This window comes from Benincasa hispida, chromosome 4 (assembly GCF_009727055.1).
Source record: "Benincasa hispida cultivar B227 chromosome 4, ASM972705v1, whole genome shotgun sequence".
NCBI lineage: Eukaryota > Viridiplantae > Streptophyta > Magnoliopsida > Cucurbitales > Cucurbitaceae > Benincasa > Benincasa hispida.
The window spans coordinates 38,936,639-38,960,824 of NC_052352.1; positions in this window are offsets into that span (position 1 = coordinate 38,936,639).

The window sequence follows — 24,186 nt, forward strand, 5'->3', positions numbered from 1 at the left end:
GGGCTTTATAAAATTATTTTACGTAAAATGATGAGATGTTTTTTACTTATATATTTTACTGAATGATTCTATAAAGATTCATAACAATTTTGTTATTATTTATTCTAGATAATATATATCAATGTATTTAAAATTACATTTATGTGAAGGTTAAATTATAAGTTTAGTCCCTAAGATCTGAAAATTGTTATTAATAAATCCCTAAACTTTTAACTTTGATTGTAGTCCTTAAAAGTGTAATAAATCCACAAGCCCCAATTTTATATCTAGTAGATCTTAGAAATACTAAAATATATAAAAGTTAATTGTTTTATAAGACAAAAAAAAGTTTGTCTAATTGAATCTTATATTTTAAATTTTATAGTTAATAGATAAATTAATTTGAAAAAAAATGTCTAATCGAACCTAGTAAGCATAAAGTTAAATTTGATATCTAATATAACATTAAAATTTTAACATTTTCAAACGGATAAGAGATCTATTGAATGCATAATTGATATTTTAGGTTTTTTTAATACAGTATTTAGGAATCTATTAAACACAAAAATCAATAACTCATGGACTTATTAAATATTTTTTAAAGTTTAAGAACTAATATATAAATAACAAAAAATCTTGAAGTTTATATAGGCTAAACTTCTAACTTTATATATATTTGTGTCCCTGACATGAAATTCTGTTGGGTTTTATGTCCTAAAACTCGTAGATAGTAAATGTTATCAATTTCCATCATCAACAAAGAGTTATCAATGTTAATTCAATAAACGTTATCGATTGTGTTGTATTATATTTTATCTTAATAACCCTAAATCCAATAAATTATCATCTAGGGATGTCTTATGAGTCTTGAATGGCATGTGGAGATATATAAGGATCAATGTTCAAGAAACAATGCTCTATAGTATAGGGATACGACTGAGTACCTTATTCTGGTAATACTATGGATATGACCCATTTTGTATTTGATACAAACACAATGATCCAACGCGTTCGTGTAAGTAACATGCAAGTGAAAGTATTCTATGAAATGAGTTTGTATAAGACCAGACCGCGAAATAATAACCACTAGATGTAACACCGTTAACTAGTTTGGTTTCTATTTCAATTGGATGACATAGACAGCTTAGTCTTAATCCTGAGTGTATCATGAACTCCTATTCACGAGGGATTGCCCTTTGATTTGTATGGGTGAGAGTGGTCAGTCTGCTGACTCAATATGCTTACTATTTTGGGGACAAATAATACAAGATGAAATTCGCTTCTTCCCGACTTCAGGGTAAGTAGATAAATAGATGAGTGTTCCCTTAAGTGTTGTCTTCAAGACTTAAACAAAGGACCCTACCCTCTCATTGGCCTGATAGGGGTTTATATGTATTGGTTGGATCACAAACATGTTCGTTAGACGAGCATTGGTACTTAAGGATACAGAGGTAACCCAAGGGTAAAATGATAATTTCACTCAATTGGTGTTATGAACACTCGTGAAGGACTAACTTGTTGTTATTGGTTATATCCGTGGACACAGAAATATATTTACAATGCGAAGAGTGCAACTATCGATTTTTAGTGGAGTGCCTGGTAGTTAATGAATATCGATTAATTTAATTAAAGAGTTTAATCATTTAATCTCATATCATTGGAGCTTCTAATCTGTATGTCTGTAAGGTTCCCTTGTTAGCTCACTAAAGGAAAAGAGAAATGATTTGAATTGTTCAAATCAATTGATGGAATAACATATTAATAAGATTAATATGATATGGTTAATTATAGACGTGATCTATAATTAAGAGAGAAATATTTGAATAGGATTCAAGAATCAAATTCTTCATAAAGAATTAATTAATTAATTTTGAGAGGTGGATGCAAATCAACATATGATGTTTATTAATTAGTCAAATATATATATATATATTATATATATAAAAATTGGACTTAATAAGGGTTATTTTAATTAATGAGCTAATTAATTAAATTAGCTTTAAGAGTAATTTTGGAAAGCTATGGAGAATATAAATTTGTTATTTTGCCCAAATTAGGCTAAGAAAATTCATTTGGTGAAATGAAATTCTAGCCTCCAAATTAATCTCCTCTTAAAATTTCTCTTCTCCATATAAGATTCTTCTTCCTCATCCAAAGTGTCGAGACTACTCTTCTAGCCTTGGGTTCCTAAGAGAATAACGAGGTTTCACTTATGGTAGTATCCATTGTTTGTTGGAGAATCGTTTTGGAGAAGATGATGAAGGTATGTGCTATTCTTCTTCCTCTTTACTACTTTTCAATTAGCATGCTGGTATTTTACATGTTTATCCCCTGTTTGGTTCTATTTTTTGTGCTGATTTTATTTCATTTAAATCGAAAATCGAAATGCAAGGTGTTTACACGCTTCTGCTCGGGATTCGATCCCTTCAAGTTCTAAATCTGCCACTACATTGCCAAAATAGCAATCAAACCCAAAGTATTAGAAAATATAACACAGTGCAAAAATAATTTGTAGATATAACAAAATATAGATCGAGCTCTCAAAATCTATCAATGATAGATTATATTGCTGACAGAAGTCTATCAACGATAGAGTCTATCACTAATAGGAGTCTATCAGCGATAGATTCTATCATTGATAGATTTTGTTATATTTACAATTCTTTAAAGATATTGTTATATAGTTAATTATTAACCTAAAAGTGTTACCTATTGTATTTATCCAATAAAGTTTGGGCAAATTACAAAAATCACCCTTAAAATACGGTGGTAGTTACAACTATATCCTCAAACTTTCACTTGTAAAAATTGAGCCCTTAAAGTTATATAAGTGTCAAAATTAGACCTTTAAACTTATATAATTGTAGAAATAGTAACAATTGTATAAGTGTAAGAATTCGATTTTTATCATTTGAGAGTCCAATTTCTACAACTATTTCAAGTTTGAAGGTCTAATTTTAACATTTGTATAAGTTTGATGACTCAATTTTTACAATTGAAAATTTGAGGGTAGTTTTTACAATTCGTTAAGGGATTAGAATTCCCCGCAGCGGAAACAATTGGACGTATCAATCTCTAAATTTCGTTTTACAGAATACAAAAAATTTAGACTAACGGAAACCATTGTAAAAGATAAACCTAAGCATGCTTTCTATAGTTCAAATAAAGAGAAATGAATAAAGAAATCACATATCCTTGAAGACCAAATCTTCACGTTCCTCTCCAATTCAAGTCGTCTTCTCCCGATCTCACGAACTTGGTATCCACTAACTTAGCGAATAGAAAAGGACACCACCAAGGGATCTTCCTTGTTATTCTCAGGGACGAGAACCATGCAGAGGTGTGGGCTTGGACTCAATCTTGACATGAGAGAAGGAGAAGATAACCAAGAGTTTTTTCTTCTTTGTGAAATTCACAGAGAGAAGGAGAACCTGAGAAAGACACAGAAAGAGAGAGAACTTTCTCTCTCTTCCAATTTGTTATCTGTGAGAGGCAGATATTAAAGAGTGAGGGAGTTATAACTCCTTCCCCTTTATTTTTAATAAATTCAAATTAAAAAAATTGAATTTAATATATGTATTTATATTAACCACTTATATATTTAAACCATGATATATCACATATAACATATAACCTATAGTTAATATTATATCACATATAACATAAACTACAGTTTATTATTCACTCAAATAAACTAAGGTATTAATATGAATCAAATTCATATTATTTCTAACCTATAGTTTTTATATGAATCACATTCATATAAATAATTGAATCATATTCAAATTATAACATCTCTCAATAAAATATATAAATTTAATATAAATCATATTTATATTAATTTAACATATAGTTCCTATTGAATCATATTCAAACATTTATTTCTATCATAAAACTATATTAATTTAATATAAATCATATTCACATTAAATTTCAACATATAGTTTTTATATGAATCATATTCATATAATTAATATTTAAATCATATTCAAACATTTATTTCTCTCATAAAAATGTATCAACATACATTATAATGTATCAATATACATTATTCAACTGTATCTTATAAAATTAATTCCCTTTAATTAATTTGAACAATTCAAATCACACTAAAATTAATTTGATTCCCATCAGTCCTCATTGAGTTAACGAGGGGGTCTTATGGACCAATGATTGAAGCTCCAATGATACGAGATTAATTGATTAAACTCTGTTAATAAAATTAATCAACATTTATTAACTGTCAGTTACTCTAATAAAGACCGACAACTGAACTCTTCGCACTAGATATATTTATGTGTCCATTGGATATAACCAATTAACAGTGCGTTGATCCTTTACAAATTACGCGTAAGTACAACTAGGTCAAATTACAGTCTTACCCTTGTAGTTACATCTAACTTCTTAAGTACCATCGATCATTTTAATGAACAATTAGTCATAGTCCAACTATGATCGAACCTCTATTAGGCCGAGAGAGGGTGAGGCGCCTCATTATTCAAGCCCCGGAATCAACCCTTAAAGGAGCAATTTATCTTCTTACCCTAACTATAGGGAATGAGTGAATTCTTTCTTGTCCCAACTCTCCAATCAGACGAAGACCTAAAATGGTAGGTTTATTGAGTCGGCGAATTTGGCCACTTTCACTATACAAATCAAAGAATCGCCCTCATAGGCAGGAGTTTACAACTCACGCAGGATTAAGGTCAAGTCACCTATGGTCATCATGGTGAAATGTAAGTCTCTTCTAGCAATGGTGTTATAAAGAGAGACTTAACATTTCGTGGTCCTATCTTCATATAAATGTTGGGATTGGTGTCATAATTCTCCCGGAATCTCGTTGTTTGTAATGGTACACATTGTTTGATGAATAAAATAAATGTTATTTCATTCTGGCTTTTACTCATATCCAATAAACAAAGCTCCTTGGTTATCTTATGTGAACTTAAGCATATGTGATATACAAGTGGATCATGCCTTAAGTGATAACCTAAATAGGTCTGTAGTATAAGGATTAAGGTGGGATACCTGATCCTTGTGACACTATGGATACGATCCGCTTTGTAGAGAAATACAAGTGTTATAAACTACTATAGATAGTAGATCCTAACATTCATGTGGAGACGTGCGAGCGGGGGTATCCTATACAAAGAGTTTGTATAAGACCCGGACCACGAGATGACTAGACTTTGTATATAACGCATTGATATTAGAGACTTACATCTCACCTAAACGACCATAGGTGACACGACCTCAATCCTGAGTGTTTTGAGAACTCCTGCCTTTTAAGGCGGTCCTTTGATTAGTATGGGTGAGAGTGACCAGATTGCCAACTCAACATGCCTACCTTTTTGGAGACTTAATAATCTGCAGGCTGGGAACTCAATTCACAAGATGGAATTCACTTCTTTCCCGAAGCAGGGATAAGTAGAGAGATTGCTCCCTTAAAGGCTAATTCCGGGGCTTGAACTTAGTGGCCACAACTTCTCTTTGGAAGAAAGGACTCAGTCATAGTAGGAATATGACTTATGTTCATTAGAGGAATCCGTGGTACTTAAGGAGTTAGATGTAACTACAAGAGCATATTAGTTATTGGCTCAGCTGTACCTACGAGTAATCTGTGAAGGGTTATCGCACTGCTGATTGGTTAAGATGGACACATAATATATATGTGGTAAGGAGAGTTCAACTGTCGGTCTTTAGTGGAGTGCCTGGTAGTTAATGGATGGTGGATCCCGTGACTAAAGATTTAAGTAAGTTATTCACATATCGTTGGAGCTTCAAGCTTGGTAGCTCAATGGATTCAGTTAGAATCAATTCTTGGTGTTGATTTGAAATATTCAAATTGACAATAGGTAATTCGATTATATATGATACGATCGATATGGTGTATGAGATACATCTAGTGGAGTATTAATGTAAATGAGATTTACATTAAGTACCATGAAATAGAAAAAGAACTATGGTTTATATGTTTCATGAGATGAAATATTAAAACTATAGGTTATAATAATAGTATGATAAGTTGGTTATCATTTATATTTATAATAATATTAATTATTGGATAATTAAATCTTTTTCTCTAATAACCAATTGAGTGAGAGGTTATTGGTGGTTCATGATAACCGTGAGATAAAAGGAAAATTTTTTTTTCCTAATTTTAGTAAGTTTTTATCAAAAATTTATTTTGAGATTTTCTCTCGGAAAAAGAATCTCACGGAAGTTGTCAAGTAAATACGATTTACTAAGCGACAGCTTGAGCGATGTAAACGATCGTGTAGTGTTTTGTAAGCGACAGACACGGAACAAAGCGATGAGCTAAACGATCGCTTAACTTTTGCTAAACGATTGGGCATCGACCTATACAATAGGTTTAGTCTTCTCCCACTTGCTCAAATCGTTTACACGATTGTTGTTTCCTTCATTTCTGCCTCAAACCAAGTTCACAAGAGCCCACCCTCTGGATTCTCACACCGAGAATACCAAGGAAGCTTTCTTGGTGGTGGTCATACACAACTCGACACCGTCGAGGTTCTGTGGAGGTCGTCCATGCTGTTGGGGTATTCGTGATCGAGGCGATTGCAGAGTTCGAGTGCGTGGTGTTCGTGTTGTGTAGTGGTCGTGTTGTTCGAGTGTTTGAGGTTGCTGCGTTCGAGCGTTCGTAAGTAAGGAGCATGGAGACGAGTCGATAAATATTCGTAGCATTTCTCCTTGTTCATTTGTATTTTTATGCTGTAATTTCTGTAATGAGTGCATAACCATTTGTCTCTATTTACGACTGTAATTTGTAATGTTCATACATGATTGTAATTTGGAATGATCTATTCCGTTGCTATGGAAATTCTTGTGTTCGATTTTCTTCAATAAACTCTTTTGTATAAGATACCCTCGGTCACATGTCTCCATAAGAATGATCAGGATCAGATTATTTGTAGCACTTTACAACAATTATAATAACTACAAAGTAGGCTGTATCAGTAGTGTTACCAGGATAAGGCACCCAACCTTATCCATATACTACAGACCATTTAAGTTATCACTTAAACATGATCCACTTATATGTCTCTACGTACATGTTTAAGTTATGTTAGATAACCTTGGATCTTAGGTTAATGGATTATTGCACAAGTAGTATAAAATTAATCAACCATTGATTCAACTAACATAAAACTATGAGATTTAGGGCATACACCCCAACAATCTCCCACTTGCACTAAAGCTGGGGAAATATGAACCGGTAAGACATGTATCCTAGGGCATACACTATATCTTACATGCTCTCCTACTTGCCCTAGCACACTAGAGACCTTTCTTGTAGTCCTAAACAATCTAAGAGATCTTCTCACACTGTAGCCTAGAGAATCCTTTTATATAACACAAACAGTTATGTCAATAAGAACCATCTGTTCACCAACGAGATGTACTCACATTTTATGTTATTCCTTCCACTAGGTGCTTACACATGGTCTCCAACCTAATCCTTGAATCACATTATTTCATAAAGTGAATATATTAAGTTATATCTAAAACAATTTTCAAATAAATCAAGACACCTTGAACATAGGAAAATTATTGTTTCACAAGCACAATACTGCCTCTCAGTCTAATAGAGACCATCTAGGATAAAATTTGGATTTCTCTAATTCCAATATGAAACAGTGTAACTCGTAAAAAATCAAATCTTAAATTATATACATTGAAGTTTCATTATTCGTAAGTTTTAATTTTCAACACTCAATGGTCATACCATCGAATTCCCTGATTAAACCAACCAATTGTGTATTAAATGTTAATGAAGTCTCATGTAAAATTGATATCCCTTCAACATTTGGGGTGTCTTACGAAACATTTTCCTTAGACATATCAACGTCATTGTAGATTGGTACATTACCATTCCATCTTTAACAATCACATCGAACATTAAACAACTACTTTGTAAATGTAAGATTCATGAGACAAATTAAACAACATGTCTGAAACATCTGTATGTGGACTTTTGATATACAAAATCACTTTAAATAAACTATTTGAAATTGGTTGAACAGTCAAAACTTGTATATTGATTTTCATTTCTTTCATAATGAGCAAATATCAATATAGAACAGATAAATATCCACGTTTCATTTTCTTGTCTGTACAAGAATACCATCATCACTTAAAGTCATTGATTATGATACTATATCAAAAAATTTCTTGAAATTGTATAGGTGCTCTGAACTCCTTTTCATAAAAGAAGCTATCCAGTTTTACACATCTCATATGTAATAATGAATGCACTAATACTCTGCTGTAGAAACTAGGTAGAAAATTCACTTACAGTTCATTTTCACCCAACAACTCTAACGTGGGTTTTTACCTAACGCCAAGAGTCTTTCTTTGAAGATCTATATCTCCAAATACTACATTTTCAAGCTTTCTTTTCGTAGACCATTTGATGCGTTTTTAATATGTGGTGAAATGAATGCTAAATATTGATTTATAACGCACTGTTTTATCTTGTCGAACCCAAGTGTAAGTTCAGCTAGAGTCCTGATGAGTCCAGGGTCAAACTCAGGGATTACTTTGTAAGTATGCATTGAAAATTACTGTTTCGATCTTGACGCGTCTAAATTACTAAATGAGTGATGAGTTGGTTTTATGCTATTCTAATGCTAAAGTTGGTTAAATGACAAATGCGATGGACAATATAATCTATGTGAGACAGTCTGTGCGATGAGTGTTAAATTTGAATGGATAGAAGTAGGGTTGAGAAGAATATTCACGAAGTAAATGCATAAATCACACGTTCAAGTAGATCACTCGAAATTGTAACCTACACATTTCCTTCTATTAAGTATTCTAACAACCTAGGGTTTAATTTACTTAGGCAAAATATGGCTAATTATTTTTACTAAATGATTATTTCTTTGAAAAGTTAAACAATTTTGATTAATATTCGTTAAACACTTTAACAAATGTTCATCAATTGCATGCTTGTAGCAAATCTATCTAATTCATCTTTCCAGGTAGGTTCTTAGGTAAGGGTGTTCTGTTTCCGTCATCTTAAGTACCCCGGCCTAGACAGAACTTGCCTTAGAGAAAAGGTCCCTTATAAATATGTTTGCTACAAATTTAATCTTTTATTGAAATCATTTTAATCCTATTAAACCGATTTAAAAAGATTAATCTAATTTCTAATCTCATTAGAAATTTGTGAAGTTAGGTTTATGTGAACCATATTTTAAAACTATTTTAAAGAATGATTTTACCTAAGTTCACATGCAACTCTTACTTATTGATTTTAATTTCTAATTTCATTTATCTACAACTCTTATAAAGTAAATGAAACAAATAAAAATCTACATTGCATTGATTGACATACTTTATAAAATTATAACGTTTATAAGACTACCTAAAGTAATGTCATGTATCGTGGAATGTTCATTTGATTACTACATATACATAATACTTATATATAACAAAGTAATGAAATTAAATAACATACACTACATGCATACATTCAAACTATATATTATAACGATTATAATATAAATGATGCATGGTTATGTTATTTATGCATGCAAGCTTATAGTATAACACTTATATTATATGATGCATGAGCATGTTATAAAATTAAATCATATATATACATATATTATAACACTTATAATATAAATGATGCATGAAATTAAATGCATACTATGGTGGGTTTTGATTCTATATGATATATAAGAAAAAGCATACATCATATGTATATTTAATACAAATAGTTAATGGACCGGATAGGACACCTAAAAGAAAATTTAAAGGCTAACTATTACAACATAAGAGTTGTCCGGTTCGAAATAGATGAACTAGGCCTTGAACCGCTCGAATCGAACTACCACCTTTGGAAGTCTCTATAGTAATCATGTAGCATAACTAGTTGTAAGTCTTGCAGAAATTTTCTACATGATCTTGTAGTAGAAGCTACACGATCTTGTAGTGAAAGCTACACGATCTTGTAGTAAAACCTGCACGATCTTGTAGGAAAAGCTACATTCCTCATCGTATTAGTGCTCTGAATTTCTTGTTTGAAGCTCCCTAGGAACAGCACGAGCGACTCAAACCAATGAATTACAGGCTCTATAGCAATAATTATGCCAAGAAACACAGGAGCCTTTACAAATCAAATTTGTAAACAAATAAAGCCTTAAAACAGAGTATCCTATCTTGAAACATCCATAAACAAAACCACATTCAAAACTATTCATCACATGGAACAAAATATAGAATATATAAAACCCACCATTACTGTAAAATCGACTCAACAGAAAAGAATGGAATTTGGGATTAGAAAACCTACAACCTGGCTCTGATACCAAATGAAGGAACTCTAACTGAGGGAAAGATCCTTGAGTGGAAGCAAGATCGACCCAAATTTTCATTTTTCATTGAATATAAGTTTTACAGTAAATAAGAACAAGATATGTATTTACTTAAATCATAGCATGCATTAATAAAGGAGAAAACTTAGGGTTTAAAAAACCCTTACCTTTGAAGACTAATCTTCAAAAATCCCTCGAACAAATCACGAACGGATCTCTTTCTCCAAACAGGAACACCACCACTTGAGAACCCTATGTATTCTCTTGGGACAAAGGATTCAAGCAAGAGTTGTGGGCTTGACTTGAATCCTTGGAAGAGGGAAGGAGATAGAGAGGAGGAGAGGGAAGAGAAGAACTTTTCTTCTCTATAAATTTTTTTCCAGAGAGAACTATTCTCTCAGAGAGAATTCAGGAAAAAGATGAATCTCCAACCACATCCTTCTTTCACAACCCACGAAAATTAACTGAGAGAATGGGGGGAGGGAGTTGTAACTCCTTCCATAATTAATTTAATTTAAATTAATTAATTAAATATATATATATATATATACGCACATACTATATGCTATATCAAATATAACACACAGCCTATAGTTTTATATTGTATCAAATACAACATAACCTATAGATTTTATTTTCTCTCAATAATACATGACATTTAATATAAATCACATTTATATTAAATTCACTTATATGAATCTTATTCACATAATTGATATTTGAATCATATTCAAATATTTAATTCCTCTCAACTTATTTATAGTATTTAATATAAATCATATTTATATTAAATTTAATTACATGAATTTCACTCATATAATTAGTATTTGAATCATATTCAATTTTCTCTCATATTACCTTATATTATAATGTATCAAATAAATTATATTAATTATATCACATATATAATTAATTCCCTCAATTAATTTGAACACTTCAAATTAATCAAAAACTAATTCTCAACTAAATCCCTGTTGAGCTATAGAGGGAACCTTATGGACCTGTAGATTGAAGCTCCAATGGTACTCGAATAATTAATTGAACTCTTTAATTAAATTACCCAACATCCGTTAATTGCCGATCATTCTACTAAAGACCAATAGCTGCACTCTTCGCACTACAGATAAATTTCTGTGTTCATTGGATATAACCAATCAACAGTGTAATGACCCTTCACAAATTGCTCGTAAGTACAGTTGAGCCAAAAGTACCATTTTGCCCCTGTAGTTATATCTAGCTCCTTAAGTACCACTGATCCCTCTAATGAACAATAAGTCATAGTCCAACTATGACCAAGTCCCTCTCGTGTCAGGAGAGGGTGTGGCCACTATGTTCAAGACCAGGAATCAACCCTTAAGAAAGCAATTTATCCACTTGCCCTTGCATCGGGGAAGCAATGAATTCCATCTTGTGTTGTATTCTCAGCTCCCAAGTCAGACAAATCCCCAAAATAGTAGGCTTGTTGAGTTGGCAATTTGACCACTCTCACCCATACAAATTAAAGGACTATCTTCATGAGTAGGAGTTCACAACTCACTTAGGATTCAGGTCATGTCACCTATGGTCATTCTCATGAAATGTAAGTTTTTGTTATTAACAACATTATATAAAGAGATTAATCATTTTGTGGTTCGGTCTTATAGAACTCTTTGTATAGGATACCCCCACTCACATGTCGCCATATGAATGATCAGGATTAGATCATTTGTAGCACTTTACAACACTTGTAACACCTACAAAGTGAATCGTATCCATAGTGTTACCAGGATAAGGTACCCAACTTTATCCATCTACTACAGACCATTTAGGTTATTATTTAAACAAGATCCACTTGTATGTCTCTACATACTTGTTTAAATTACATGAATAACCTTAGATCTTAGTTTATTAGATTGAGTATATGCTGATAAAATAACACTTATTTTATTAACAACAATATGTTTATACAGAGTTTACAAACTACGAGATTACAAAAAGATTTAGAACACCAATCCCAACTATCACACTATTGATTGGTTATATCTATTGGACACAGAAATATATCTGTAGTACGAAGAGTGCAGCTGTTGGTCTTTAGTGGAGTGCCCGACAGTTAATGAATGTTGAATAATTTAATTAAAGGAGTTTGATTAATTATTCAAGTACTATTGGAGTTTTAAGCTACAAGTCTATGAGGTCCCCTCTGTAGCTCAATAGGGATTTAACAAGAATCAATTTTGGATTAATTTGAATTGTTCAATTAATTGATGAAATTAATTATATGTGATATAATTAGTTTAATTTAATTATATATGATATAATTATTATAATGTATTTGATACATTACAATATAAAATTTATTTGAGAGGAAATAAATATTTGATATGATTCAAATATTAATTGTATGAATTTGATTCATATAATTAAATTTAATATAAATGAGATTTATATCAAATGCCATTGATAAGAGAAGTAAAACTATTTAAGGTTCTATTGTAAATGATACAATATTTAAACTATAGGTATATATGTTTTTATGTCATGTACACTATTAGTATATATATTATATATATATATAATTCATACATATAATATATATTATATATTATATATTAATTAGTAGTTATTATATAAATAAATAAATAAATAAAATATATATATATAATAGTTTTATTTAAATTTAAATTAATTTTTAATAATTATATTTTAATTAAAGGGAGGGAAATAACTTTCGTCCTCTAGTTTCTCTCAGCTCACGTGAAGAATGGTCGTGGTTATGAGATTGGTTTTCTTCTTCACAAAATTTTTTTTGGAAAGACATGCTCTCTTGTGAAAAAAAAAATGAACACGAAAATCTCATAGGAAGAATACACACCCTCTCAATTCCTCTCCATCTCCTTCCCTCTCAAAAATTCCAAGAGCCCACACAACTCCTTGGATTTTATCCTAGAGAATATAGAGGAAAGACTTTTGGTGCTAGCCATTTGGATTTGTTTGTGACATTTGGAGAAGAGGATACACGGAAAGAAAAAGTTTTTCAAAGATAAGGTTTTTCTTCAAACCCTAAATTCCTATTCGTTTTAATTTTAAGGCACGCTATAAATTGTTGATTATATGCTATTTTCTTCTGTAAAATCTTGTATTCTATGAAATGATTTTTGGGACCGATCCCCCCCTTCCACATTGACCTTCATCGGTTCCTTCATTGGTATCAGAGCCAGGTTTTGATCCTAATTTTATATTCCATAATTGATTTTATTAGATTCATGTGGGTTTTTCATTATGTGATTTATGTGATGAATGTATAGAATGTTAAATGGTTTACAATTTTTGGATAATTCAGGATTGGATATTAGTTTTGTAGGTTTTAATTTTTTACAAAATATGATTTGTAAGGGCCCTTAGTTTTTTTGGCATTATTTTGTTATGGATGTTCTGTATTATTGAGTCATTCGTGGTCGTTTCAGTGGATTTCTATAGAAAACGAGACCAAAAACAGAGAATTCGAAGGGATCGCAACTGAATAGTGGTAGCTCATACGATAGCGTTGAAACCTGTTCGTTGACCCCTAGCGTTTGCAACGTTAACAATTTGGTGAATGACATGTTCTATCCGTAGTATTTGCATTTTCCGCGAGACAAAAAGAACAAATCGGTTCGCGCCGGTTCGATTCGTAGCTCGGCTGGTTCGTGTCCGATTTGGTTGGTTCAAGTGATTCGGGGCCCGGGTTCGGGTGCTGAGCGAACCAGTTTGTGCGGTTCAAGATCCAATTCACTTGTTTGAACCGATTTGACAACTAATTCTTTAATAGATAGTTAATTTTGATTAATTAAATTAATATAAGTGTTATATTAATTTAATTAATCAAAATTAACTATTTATTATAGAATTAGGTTATATTAATTTAATTAATTGTTTAGGAGTCCAATCTCAGTCCAATAATTATTTTAAATTATGCATTTGATGTATGATTTATTTTTAATTTTATATATGTTATAATGTATGCCATATAGTAAAAATCCTACCATAGGTTATGCATTAATAACATAGTCATGCATCATTTATATTATAAATGTTATAATATGTAGTTACATGATTTAATGTTATAGCATGCTCATGCATCATATAATATAAGTGTTATAGTATATGTTTGAATACATTAATAACATAGTCATGCATCATTTATATTATAGAGTGTTATAATATATAGTTGAATGTTTGTATGGATGTATGTTATTAATTATAGCATTACTTTATTATATAAGTGTTATATATGGTTAGTAATGAAATGGAATTGCATGAAGCATGACACTACTCTAGGTATGGGAAAGTTGCAAATGTAGACATTAGACCCAAAATATTAGCAGATATAACATAATATAAAAAAAATTGAAAATATGGCCAAATTTAAATAGTTTATTAGTGATAGACCATATTATTGGTAGAAGTATATCAGTGATAGATCTTATCACTAGTAAGAGTCTATCAACAAAGTCTATCACTGATAGACTTGGGAGTCTATCAACGATAGAAGTCTATAGCTGATAGACTTGTCTATATTTGCAATTTTTTTTAGATGATGTTATACACTTGGTTATTATTCCTAAAAATGCTATCAATTGCAATTATCCTTAGGTAATTTATAATTGTTATATTTTTTACTAAGTATGTCAATGAATGAAATTGTATGGATTTAATTTATTTCATTTATTTTATAAAAGTTATAATTAAATGAAATTAGAAATTAAAATCAATAATTTATAATTGCATGCAAAACTTAGGTTAAAATCATTTTTAAAAAATAGTTTTAAAATATAATTCACATATCCTTAAGATAAATTCTAATAAGATTAGAAATTAAGTTTAATCTTTTAATTAGTTTAATAGGATTAAATTGGTATTTAATTAAAAGCTTAAATTTGTAGCAAATGTATCTATAAGGGACCTTTTGTCTAAGTCAAGTTCTTGTGTCCCCCTACGGATGGCATTTACATAATTCTTTACTTCAAACTCTAGAAATGGATAGGGTTGCTTTAGTTTTTACCTTAATCGGTTTTTCCTTACGATTGGCTCATTAGGGTGGAACTCTAGAATCTAAAATGAGGGGTTACACTTACAAGAAAATGTTAAGCGAGTTTAACAGTTTCTAGACCAAACAATGGTGACTGATAGTTATAGTAACAAGGAGTTTTTCTGTCTATTGGTTGAGATAATATCATTTCAGTGAAGGGGCATCTGATCACCCTATGGTGGCTTTTGTCTTGTCTCACTGAAACATCATTGCAAAATAGATATCATTTAGAGTGTATTAGATTATTTTGCTAAATTTGATTGGTTTTTTGCAAATGGGATAATGCATGGAGTACTAATATAAATAAATTATATGGTTTCAACACATTACATTATGAATTCTGCAACACTAAACTTACTTGCTGCAGACAAACTTATCGGCAAAAATTATACTACATGGAAAAACACAATCAACACAATTTTGATCATCGATGACCTTAGATTTGTCCTTATAGAGGATTTTTCTCCTGTACCAACTCAAAACGCCACTCGAAACGTTCGAGAGGCATATGAACGTTGGGTACGAAAAAATGAGAAGGCCCGAGCGTATAACTTGGCTAGTCTTTTTGAAGTCTTGGCTAAGAAGCATGAGTCTATGATCACTGCCCGTGAGATCATGGAGTCCCTGGGGGAGATGTTCGGACAACCGTCCGCACAACTCAAGCATGACGTTTTAAAACAAATCTTCAATGCCCATATGCAAGAAGGGGCATCTATTAGAGAACACGTTCTTAACATGATGGTCCACTTCAACATGTTGGAGATGAATGGGTTTGTCATCGATGAGGTCAGTCAGGTAAGCTTCATCTTAGAATCTTTGCCTGAAAATTTTCCTACAGTTCCGCAAAAATGCTGTTATGAATAGGATTGATTACAACCTGACCACTTTGCTCAATGAGCTACAGACTTTCCAGTCCTTGATAAAAAGCAAAGGACAAAAGGGAGAGACAAATGTTACCACATTCTCTAAATAGTTCTACAGAGGATTATCCTCTGAAACTAAGGCTATGCCTTCTTCTTCCAACACCAAAAAATGGAAGAAGAAGAAAGGTGAAAAAGGGAAAGATAACCCACCAACTGCTGCTCAGAAGGGTAAGAAGGCCAAGGCTGCAAAGGGAATTTATTTCCATTATAACTATGAGGGACATTGGAAGAAGAATTGTCCCAAATACTTGGCAGAAAAGAAGAAGGCCAAACAAGGTAAATATGATTTACTTATATTGGAGACTTGTTTAGTAGAAAATGATGATTCAGTCTGGATAATTGATTCATACGCTACTAACCATTATTGTTCTTCATTTCAAGAAATTAATTCCTGGTGGCAACTGGAAGCTACAGATGTGACGATGTATATTGGAACTGGGCACATCTCTTAGCTGTGGTACTAGGAGGACTCTGGCTTACTTTATATAATAGATATATTTTGTTAGAAAACGTATTTGTTGTTCCTGAATTAAAGAGGAACTTAATTTCTGTAAAGTGTTTATTGGAAATAATTATACTATTTTCTTTAATATAAATAAAGCGTTTATTTGCAAAAATGGTATCAATATTTGTTCTGCTAAGCTGGAAGATAATTTATACGTGATAAGACTGTTAGCAACTAAAGCCCTCCTTAACAATGAAATGTTTAAAACTGCGATAACTCAAAATAAAAGACTTAAAATTTCTCCTAAAGAAATTGCCCGTCTCTGGCACCTAAGGTTAGGACACATCAGTCTCGATAGGGTTGAGAGATTGGTTAAGAATGAACTTCTAAGTGAGTTAGAAGAAAGTTCTTTACTTGTATGAGTCATGCCTTGAAGGAAAAATGACTAAAAGATCTTGTATTGTAAAAGATCATAGGGCCAATGAACTCTTGGAGCTTATACATTTAGACCACTATGGTCCAATGGATGTTAAAGCAAGAGGAGGATTTGAATATTTCATCACTTTGACTGACGATTATTCAAGATATGAGTATGTTTATTTAATGCAATAAAATTTTGATGCTTTTGAAAAGTTCAAAGAGTTTAAGGCTGAAGTTGAAAATACATTAAATAAAATAATTTAAACATTTCGATCTGATCGAGGTGGAGAGTTATTGGATCTTACATTCTAGAACTATTTGATAGAACATGGAATTGTATCCCAACTCTCAACACCTGGTACACCTTAGTATGGTGCATCAGAAAGGAGAAATCGAACCATGTTGAACATGGTTCGGTCTGGTCTATGATGAGTTATGCTTCCCTACCGGACTCATTTTGGGATTATGTAGTACAGACTGAACTTATATTTTGAACAATGTTCCATCCAAAAGTGCTACGAGAATACCTTTGAAATTATGGAATGGTCGTAAAGTTAGTTTATGTCATTTCAAGATCTGGTGTTGTCCAACACGTGTACTTAAGGAAAATTCAAGTAACTAGAATCTCGTTCAAAATTATGCCTATTTGTAGGTTACTCTAAAGGAACGAGAGGTGGTTACTTCTATGACCCTAAAGAAAATAAAGTGTTGACAAATGCTACATTTCTAGAATAGGACCATATAAGGGAGTATAAGCCCTGCAGTAAGATTATGTTGAGTGAACTTTCCAACGAAGCTACTTAACCTTCAACAAGAATTGTTGAAGAACCCAATACCTCAACAAGAGTTGTTGAAGTTGGATCATTTATTAGGTCAAATCCACTTCAAGTGTTGAGGGAGCCTCAACATAGTGGGAGGGTTGCGAACCTGCCTGTTCGTCATATGGGTTTAACAGAAATTCTAGCTGTGGTAGCTGACGAAGATATTAATAATCCATTGTCTTACAAGAAGGTAATGGAGGATGTTGACAAAGATGAGTGGTTCAAAGCTATGGATCTCGAAATGGAGTCTATGTACTTCAATTCTGTTTGAGATCTTGTAGATCAACCTGATGGTGTTAAACCTATAGGTTGCAAATGGATCTACAAGAGAAAATGGGGTGCTGATGGGAAGGTGCAAACCTTTAAGGCTAGACCTGTGACAAAGGGTTATACCCAAGTTGAGGGAGTATACTATGAGGAGACTTTCTCACTTGTTGCCATGTTGATGTCTATCCGAATCCTTCTGTCCATTGGCTCATATTATGACTACGAGATCTGGCAATTGAACGTCAGACTACCTTTCTGAATGGAAATCATGACAAGACCATTTATATGGAGTAGTCTGAGGAATTCATAATCCAAGATCAAAAGCAAAAGGTTTGCAAGCTTTATCGGTCAATCTATAGATTGAAGAAAGCTTCTCGATCTTGGAATATAATATTTGATACTGAAATCAAATCTCATAGCTTTGATCAAAATGTTGATGAGTCTTGTGTTTACAAGAGAATCATCAACAGTTTAATAGCTTTTCTAGTGCTATTTGTAGACGATATTCTACTCATTGCTAATGATGTAGGTCTACTGATTGAAATTAAAAATTGGCTAGCGACCCAATTCCAATTAAAAGATTTAGGAGAGGCACAGTTTGTTCTGAGCCTTCAAATCTTTAGAGATCGAAAGAACAAAATGCTAGCTCTATCTCAAGCATCGTATGTTGACAAGATGTAGAACTCCAAGAGGAGTTTACTCCCTTTCAGGCATGAAGTTATATTGTCTAAGGAACAATGTCCTAAGACACCTCAAGAGGTTGAGAAAATGAGACGAATCCCCTATACATCGGTTGTTGGCAGCCTGATGTATTCGATATTATGTACTAAACTTGACATCTGCTATATGGTAGGGATAGTTAGTAGATATCAGTCTAATCCAATATTTGATCACTAGACCGTCGTTAAGAACATCCTCAAGTATCTATGGAGAATGAAGGACTACATGCTCGTATATGGTTATAAGGATTTGATCCTTCCAGGATACACAGACTCTAATTTCTAGAATGATAAGAATTCTAGGAAATCCACATCAGGATCAGTGTTCACTCTGAATGGAGGAGTAGTAATCTGAAGGAGCACTAAGAAGAGGTGCATTGTTGACTCCACCATGGAAGCTGAGTACGTAGCAGCTTGTGAAGCTACTAAGGAAGCTGTGTGGCTGAGAAAACTTTTGACTGATCTGGAAGTAGTTCTAGACATGTTAAAGCCCATCACCCTTTATTGTGATAATATTGGTGTTGTGGCTAATTTCTGAGAGCCTCAGAGTTACAAGCGTGGAAAGCATATAGAGGGGAAGTATCATCTCATCCTAGAGATTGTGCATCGAGGGGACGTTATCGTCACGTAGATAGCTTCAGAGAACAACATTGCTGATCTGTTTACAAAGACCCTTATAGCTAAGGTGTTCGAGGGACACCTGCAGAGTATGGGTCTATGGGACAGAAAAAATGTAGTCTAGGGCAAGTGGGAGATTTTGTACTGGGCACATTTTATGCCCTATTTTATTTCTTTTCATATTTGTATATTAGTGTGACTTGTATATTGTACACCCCATTAGCTTTAGGACGAGTGAGAGATTATTGGGGTTTATACCCTAAATCTTGTAGGGTCCTGTAGCTTGTAATTATGATATACAAATATTTTATTTATTTAATAAAATATGAGATATTTTATTTGACATTTGGTAACATTAAACCCACAACTAATAAACTAACATCCAAGGTTATCATCTGTACCTTAAACATGTATGTAGAGACATACGGGTGGATCATGTTTAAATGATAACCTAAATAGTCTATAGTAGATGGATAAGGATGAATACCTTATCTTAGTGACACTATGAATACAACTCGCTTTGTAGATGTGAGTGAGGGTATTCTATACAAAGGAGTTTGTATAAGACCAGACCTTGAACTGACTAGTCTCATTATATAACATTGTTCATAATAGAGTCTTACATTTCACCAGGATGACCATAGATGACATGACCTGAATTCTGAGTGAGATGTGAACTCTTGTCTATGAGGGCGGTCTTTGGATTTGAATGGGTGAGAGTGGCTAGTTCGCCAGACTTAATAAGCCTACACATTTGGAGATTCGTATAATTAGAGAGTTGGGAACACAGCTACACAAGACGGAATACACGCCTTCCCTGACGTCGGGGGTAAGTATATAAATTGCTCCTTTAAGGGCTGATTCCGGGGCTTGAATAATGTGATGCCATACCCTCTCTTGGCTCGAGAGGGGTTGGTCATAGTTGGACTGTGACTTATGTTTCATTAGAGGGATCAGTGGTACTTAAGAAGTTAGATGTAACTATAGGGGCAAAATTGTAATTTTGGCCTAGCTGTACTTACGAGCAATTTGTGAAGGGTCATTGTACTATTGACTGGTTATATCCAATAGACACAGAAATATATATGTAGTGCGAAGAGTACAACTGTTAGTCTTTAGTGGAGTGCCCGACAATTAATGGATGTTGAATAATTTAATTAAAGGAGTTCAATTAATTATTTAAGTACCATTGGAGCTTCAAGCTACAGGTCCATGAGGTCCCCTCTGTAGCTCAACAGGGATTTAATAAGAATCAATTTTGGATTGATTTGAATTATTCAAATTAATTGATGAATATTATTATAGTAATATAATTAATTTAATTTAATTATAGATGATATAATTACTATAATGTATTTGATAATTATAATATAAAGTTTATTTGAGAGGAAATAAATATTTGAATATGATTCAAATATTAATTATATGAATTTGATTCATATAATTAAATTTAATAAAAATGAGATTTATATTAAATGCCATTGATAAGAGAAGTAAAACTAGGTTATATTGTATGTGATACAATATTAAACCATAGGTTATATGTTTTATGTCATATAACGTATAATTATATATATTATATAAGGTAGTTTATATATATATATATATATATATATATATAGCTTTATTAATTTAAAATTAATTTATTAATTATTTTTGTAACGACCCGACCCCTAGAACTTAAGTAAGGCCGTTACTAAAATAAATTCATGCAAAGAATTTAAAACGACGCTCAGTCATTTGAAATAAATGTTAATTAAAAACAAGAGAAGTTTTCAAAAGACATTTATTAAATGCAATTGTTAAAAACAATAATAGGGTACCCATAAATAATAAGGGTTAATAAGTACATATGAAAAACAATTCTTAATAATAAGTTTCAAACATCAAAACTAAACATTAAGGGAAACATGAAAAGAACTCTAAATCTCATGATGCAGAAGCGTAAAATCTAGTCCCAGTGGCTAGATCATGAATTCCGCTGCGCCATCGCCGGTGCATCTCTACCCTTACCTGAAACATCAACATAAGAAACCCTTACCTGAAACATCAACATAAGAAAGAATGAGTATGAAATACTCAGTAAGTAACCCCACCACTAGGGTCAGGCTAGGCATCTATGTCCTCTAGATACCCGCCTATGGCACATAAATACATGTAACATATAAGAGACTGAGTCCTATCCTATTGTAGTTAAGTATGCCCACAAAACTAGTGAATTCCGAAGGAGACAAAAAACTGGTGAATCCCAAAGGAAACACAAAACTGGTGGATCCCGAAGGAAACACAAACTGGTGAATCCCGAGGGAAACACAAAACTGGTGAATTCCGAAGGAAACACAAACTAGTGAATCCTGAAGGAAACACAAAACTGGTGAATCCAGAAGGAAACACAAACTGGTGAATCCCGAAGGAAACACAAACTGGTAAGCATCTAACTAATCAATGAGGATATTCACACAGTCTTAACGTGCTAAGATTCAACATTGTACGGTTCTAAAGGATACATAAAAATCCTTAATACCATGGCTGCATCACATACCTATAATTCTTAACAACATATTATACATCATCCATGTATAACTTATATCATAAAGCCACAACATACAAGTGTTCCTCAATGCCAGCAGATCAGACATCGACATATGAAAACACATACTATCACATACTAACGATCAAGCAGTTAGGTATGTATGTAAACAAATCAGAATTTGTGCCAGAACATACTTTGATTCAAGTCATACTGTCAATCAATATGCTAACATTTACCATAACATACGCTTATCATGCTAGCATACAACTAGAGCCTGGCCCGTGGGCAGTTCCAGTGATAAGATTACTTACCTTTACTTGTAAATTCCAGAAACTAGCAAGCTCAACCTCTTCCTTGTCCAACGAAACCAAAAGCCCACAGGATCAAACTTAAAAACACCCAAAACAAAGACACCAGGACACCTCAAGATCCAAACCTAACACCCAACATCATGGCAAATTATTTTAGGCCGCAGTCTATGGTTCAGTCAAACTTAAATCGAGAAATTCATAAACATACAACATGCTTAACAACCCACATAAGTTTAGAGCCTTACTCTTCACCAAGATTCGTCGACTCCCCCTTTACTCGGCTGGACGACAACTTTAGCAACCTAAAAATTTTGCCATACATCCAAAACATGACGTGAACCAACAATTTAAGGCCAAACTCTAGTGACTGCTCAAAATCCGTAAGAAATGTCGTTCAACATATTTATAGGTGAAGGTGCCGTAAGCGAAAGAACGGGTAAACGTGCCGTAAGAAATGTCGTTCAACATTGAATATTTAAAAGAATAAAAAAATAAAAAAATAAAAGGTTATTCTTTTTTATTATTTATAAAAAATAATTCCGTCCAGTCGCGGCACATGCGTGTGGGATGTCCACCATACCCACATTTGCTTATCTCTTCACCCCTTTTAAAACATGAGTACCCCCTTGGGGCTTAAACCTACAAGCAAATGTGGGGGTATGTGAGGAGGCTTTTCATTGATAAAACAACCAATGTGAGATTCTCTTTTTTCTTTTTTCCATTTTAAATAAATTTTCACTAACAATCCCCCACTTGAAAATTTAAAACAAAAGAAAACTTTTTTCCATCGAGCAATATCAGTCTGTACAATATCGTGCATAAGTAAAGGTGTCTTACGACTTGAACCTTGACATAGTGAAGATGATTTAGAATATACTAGAGTAACTCTTGGTTTTAAACTCTATCTCTAACAACATCTCCCACACAACATTATTAGGATGTAGTTCGAAAGCTCGTGCTTTAGAGCCTAGCACATATATCCCGGTTTAGTGAATACTCTAGAGAATTTGTCTAAAATTCCATAAGAATCGGCCCCCATTTCAACATTCACATAGGTGAGTCTATCAAGAGTACTCCTATAGCTAGGTACCTCATTTGACATCAAGTATAGATCTCATTAAGAACTAGGTTCAACCTTTTTACACTTCAGGATATTATCCTCAGACTCTAGGTCATAGGAAAGGAACTCTCTGTTTGTTTTAGCATGATTCACTTCATATGACTTATGATCAATTATTACCCGTTGAACATGTTTCTTAGGATTTTCAGTCTACAGGTTGGATTTTCCTCACACGTGGTTCATATTTCTATAGGCATGAGTCCCATCTTTTCTAAGGTTTTGAAAACATTCTCTTTGGCTAGTCCTTTCGTCAAAGGATCTACCAAATTTTCATCAGTCAGTATGTGATCCACTCTAACTGTACCAATAGTGAGGAACTCTCTCATGGTACTGTGCTTATGACGTATTTGTCGTCTCTTTCCATTGTAATAACAGTTCTAAACTTTTATGATTGTTGTAGTACTATCGCAATGGATCAATATGGTTGGTATTAGTTTTTTGCATAAGGAAATTTCTGATAGCAGACTTCTAAGTCAGTCTACTTCTTCACAGCTGTTGCTAGTACTATCATTTATGTATCCATTATAGATTGGGCTAAAATAGTCCGTTTCTTGGACTTCTAAGAAATAGTTCCACCTGCTATATTTAAAATATAGCCACTAGTAGCCTTTGAATCATCTGAGAGGGAGTTATA